General features: G+C 38.4%; 1 non-coding gene across 1 annotated transcript; it reads right to left on the reverse strand.

Annotated features, from left to right (window-relative positions):
• Positions 1-4,882: 4,882 nt before the first annotated feature.
• LOC114609313 lies at positions 4,883-4,946 on the reverse strand. Its single transcript, XR_003709491.1, has one exon. It is a non-coding gene; the product is annotated as a U7 small nuclear RNA (small nuclear RNA).
• Between the last annotated feature and the right edge of the window lie 308 nt (positions 4,947-5,254).

The raw sequence follows: 5,254 nt of genomic DNA on the forward strand, positions 1-5,254 counted from the left end.
TGGAGTTGTGGGTGGGGGTATTATAGTACATGGCAAGTGTCTCCATCAAATGGCTTGAGGAACACATTGTCTTCTTTTCCAGGGTATAATGTGGTTCACTACTCAGCTCAATCTACCTTTCCAACGTGACCAGTTGTGTCTTGGCTGTAAGTCAAATGGCCACCCTGGGTCTTTGTTCTCTTCTAGTAAGTAGAACTCACCCTTAACAATCCTTTTGTAAAAGCTCCATGTGTGCAAGTAAGAAATCAAGAGATCAGGGAGACATCAGGCTTGTTCTTGTAAGGATTAACTCAGTCCTTGGAAAAGAACATAAAGTTTATGCCAGGGTATGGACCCCATGATTTAATCATCTTCTATATCCTTAGCTATAGTTTGAACTAGTATATTGAGGTATAAGTTATACATGCTTTTAAAATTCATACCTTAAAAGTATAAAATTGATAGTTTTAAAACACAATTGTGCAGCTGTTAATTTAGGCTATCTTTACCACTTCAAAATATCTTCTGTACCCACTAAAAGTCACTCTCCCAATTTCCTCCAATTCCACAGAGCTTTCAAGGTCTCCACTTCTGTCTCCATGCATTTACCAACTAAGGACATTTCATATAATTATATTATACAAACAGTACTCTTTTGAGACTGAAGAAGTGTACAACTTTCCTATAAGGTGTTTGAGAAAGATAAATTAATACCTTTAAAGATGCTCAGTGTATTTATCCGATAATTTTAACATGAAAAATTTGTCCTGAGAAAATAATCTAAGATTTATAAATTTGTGTTCAAAAACATTTATAAGGCATCATTTGCAGTAGATAAAATGGAAAGGATTCAAATGTTTGACAATAACAGTAAGCAGACCATACAATAGAAGTTTATAACACTATGTAGAGTTAATTGTTGGAGACAAGCAAGGTCATAAACACTTATGATATGTTTTTAAGTAAAAAAAAAATCATACAATAAAATTCCAATTTTGTTCAAAAATTGTTTTTCTACATACAGATAGATATTAGTGGTTTATTGCTAGGTGAGAGAATGTGAATCTATATTTGTTTTCTTCTTTTATACTTTGTATTATAATATGAAGGCAGCGCCAACCCCTGAACTCTGAATGTTTGCTGGAATAAACCAATAAAGACATAGTAATTGGAGAGGGGACACAGTTGTTATGTGAATAGCAGCAATCTCACGATATAGCCACTCCTTAGCTCAACTTGATTTAAGAATTTACTCATCCTTTCTGTAGGAGAGGGAAGATGGAAGGCTTTACACGATTTTAGAGTGATAGTAAATTATTTGGGGGTCCTTTAGGACTTGGAGAACATTTAGTGACCTGAGATAAAGTGACCCAGAGAATGGGCAGTGGTTTTTAAATAAGTCTCTTTGGAATATGGAATGGGATCAAAATGAAAGACTGGGGTATGACAAGGTCTACACAGGTGTGTGGTCAGTGTTTGAGCTTCCTTCCTGTGCTGAGATTGGCTTTCTCTGGTTAATGAGATTTCAGTAAATCAAACTGAAGGCAGTTGGTATCCAGGTCAGGTAGACAAGGGAACTTGGTGGAAGATCCCTATGTTAGTCTGTGATAAAATACCATGATCAGAAGCAACTTAGAGGAGAAAAGGGTTTATTTATGATTCAGGAGTGATAAAGTCCATCATGGCAGGGGAGGCAGACAACAGTCAGAACGTTGGTAACAGGGACAGGAGGCTGGCTGGTCACATCTCATTTACATACAGGGAGTTGAAAGAGACATCAAGATAGAATGAGGCTCTAAAGCTCTCAAAAGCAGTTTCCTTTGATATGCTTCCTCTGTCAAGGCTCTACCTCCTAAAAGTTCCATAACCTCTACAAATAGTGCCAGTAACTGGGACCAAGTGCTCAAATACATGAGCCTATCTGGGACAGTTCTCAAACTATAGCAGGCTCCTTGTTGTGCATGGGAGTTGGGGAGCCAGGCAGGGTCACAGGGAGCTGGATCTGAGTCCATGTCCAAGGCCTTTGTGTTCTCTTATAATAGACCAATGGATACTGATGAATTCCACATTAGAGGTATTCTCTGTGTCCCAACATTATTTACCAAAATTCAAAACTGAATGAATTACTTTTATAACGAGAAGCCATAAGCTCACCAGAACTTACTTGTGGTGTTCTACTCCACTGAAGCTTCAAGAAAACTGAAGTAGTGTCAGATCCAGATTTGCAAGTGTGGGACGCTATGTATTAATGGGGATGCTGAACACTGACTGACACAACTCCCAACAAGGAGAGGTAAGAGACCTGAAAGTTTCCTTCCTTCCTTCCTTCCTTCCTTCCTTCCTTCCTTCCTTCCTTCTTTCCATCCTTCATCCCTTCATCCCTCCCTCCTTCCTCCCTTTCTCTCTCCTTCCTTCTTTCTTTTCTTCCTTCCTAAATAATGAATATGTTATAATGTTCTTTTGTATACACACACACACACACACACACACACACACACACACACACACACACAATTGCTAGGAATTTCATGTTCTTGTGCATTCTAGGTTAACACTCTACCACAGAGCTACAGCCCCTGTCCTGTTTATATATTTTTAAAACCAAAATATTACAACAGCTGGATCATTTTTTTGACTTGGAAATATTTCCATTTTTTTCAAAAGTAAGCTTGCTTACAGTTTTGTTATGTATCTAGTTTCTAGTATGTGCTTCTCACCTTTAACTATGCGAGTCTGTACCACTAGACACACATTGTTCTTGTTTCTAAATTTACTTAAACAGTATCTCAGTTAACTTTACGTGTCAGTTTGACATGGCCTAGAAGAGTCACCTGAGAAGGGAATGTAAATTGAGGGATAGGCAAGATCCTATTGGCCAGTGGGATTGTCTTTGGGAGATTGTGTTGATTATTGATTGAGCTAGGAGGGCCCAGCCTACTGTGGGTACTTCCATTCCCTGAGTAGGTAGTTCTAGATCATATAAGAAAGCTAGCTAAGTCTGAGCCATCAAGGAACATTCCTCTATGGCTTAAGCTTCAAATTCCTGCTTGAGTTCTGATCCTTACTTCCCTCAATGATGGACTATGACCTGGAAGTATAAGCCAAGTATACACTTTCTTCCCTAAGTTACTTCTGGTCAGCAAAGTGTTATTTATCAGAGCAATAGAAAATAAACTAAAGAAATAGTGTGTGGTGTATACATAATTCTGGAACATGGCTTTTCTGTTTGTTGTGTTTTTGAGACTTACCTGTATGTATTTACTTTATCCATTTCACTGGTTTATTTGTTAAAAGAGCTATCCAGAGTCCTTCTCCCCCTGGCACTCACAACCATCTATAACTCCAGTTCTGTCTGATGCCACACTCTGGCCTCCACAAGCACTATACTCATACACATGGATGCGTGCAGGCAAAACACTCATAACAAAACATGCATAAGTTAAAAATACTAAAATAATATTAAGTGATATCTGCTTAAGTTACATACTTTATTTTTTTAAAAAAATCACAGTTTTATACTTCTTATTGTTATTATTTTAAACTATATGTATGTGTCTGAACATGAGTATATACGCATGGATGCAGGTGCCATTGTGGGCTACAGGTATCAGATCCACCGGATCTACAGCTGTCAGAAGTTGTGAACAGCCTAATATGGATATTGGGACCCAAACTTGGGTGCTTTGCAAGACCAGTAAGCATTCTTGCTTGACCACTGAGCCTGATCTCCAGCCCCAGACCCTGGATTTTCAGCACAGTAAAAATTTAAACCAAACCAGGAGACAGGAGTAAGAAAAATCTCACACATATGAAGAAAGCTTTAAAACTTGCTGTGCTAACAAAGGTAAGAGAAAATCATCATCATTTCCCTGTGACAATGGAAGTGCTCTGACCTCCCGTTTGTTTGTGGGAGTTGCTTTGAGGATAATCTCATCGAAGCCTACTGCCCAATCACATACATGTCATTGTCTTATCACTCATGAAGGAAGAAGGGCAGTGCTGGGAAGAGAACTGTGAGCCAACTCCACAGAAGTGTGCGGAATTCTTATGGAGGATGTTTGACTTCTCAAAGTGTTTAAGCAAGAATTTAAGTCAATTAAAAAAACCTTATTGGGCAAAGTCACCCCAGATAGTATATATATCATATAAACATCACATTCTTTATGCTCATAAAATTCTTAAGATGTAGGTATTATTATTATTATTATACTTGTTTTATAGATGCAGAAACTGAAGACAGAAAACTTAATCTTTTTAATGAAAACTATTTTTCCAATGCCAGAAGTTTAATTGGGGAAGAAAAATTAAAAATTTCTTTCTTTTAAAAAAACATTTATTTTCATCTTCAGGGTAAGGACATTTTGTTTGAATGTGTGTCTGTGCCCTTGCCTGTGGTGCCCACAGAGGCCAGGAGATGGTTCTAGGGAAGAAGCCCTTGAGGAAGACAATTTCTTTTGATTGCTAATTGTATTGTATACTATGTGCCTATGGTTGATTTAGGGAAATTTAAACAAAACTCTGTCCAAAACCTTTTGTGCTTGAATTAGAACCTAGCATTGGGGACTTTTTCCGTGCTCAGCATGATTCAAATGCTGTAAGTGTAGCCACTCATTACATCTGAATGCTGTTTCTATTAATTCACTGTTTGTGTGACTGCCAAGGACCAGTCTTGGCTTCGAGATGGGTTCTGCAGCCTCAGCTTGGAAAGGGTTTCTGAGGAAGGGGTGTTTGGGAGTGGCAAAAAAAATGACTTGAGGTCAATGAGGTGGGGTGCAAGCTGACAGCCTTGTGTTCTGCTCAAGACAGCGCTACAGAGATCTCCAGACAGCTCAGCTCTTGATAGAAAAAAAATCTAAAACCTCTCTGGGTAGCTCATGGATTTTCCAACCAAAGTCAGAAAAGTCTTAGATTTTCCAATCAAAGCCAGAAACCCTGCTAGAAAAATTCTAGAAGAGCTGTGTTCACTCTCTAAGAAGTTACAGACCCAGTCTTATATTTACATATCAATTCAATTGATGACTTTAGGCTCCCTTTTGATTATCCCATGAACCAGCATTTTATGACCTTAGCCCCTTAATTTTTAGAAGAAGACAGCGAACACATTTTTTTTTTTACATGCCAAATGAATTCAGAAATCTGACCACCTTTATAAGCACAGATAGTAAACTAGCTGGGTGGGATCCAGCTCTAAGATTACCATTCCCATGTCACCTGGGCCTAATCTAGCTTGTCCCAGGCTGACCTTGAACTCAGGAATCTGCCTGCCTTTGTAAGT

The sequence above is a fragment of the Grammomys surdaster genome, unplaced genomic scaffold (genome assembly GCF_004785775.1).
Source record: "Grammomys surdaster isolate TR1022 unplaced genomic scaffold, NIH_TR_1.0 125951, whole genome shotgun sequence".
Taxonomy (NCBI): domain Eukaryota; kingdom Metazoa; phylum Chordata; class Mammalia; order Rodentia; family Muridae; genus Grammomys; species Grammomys surdaster.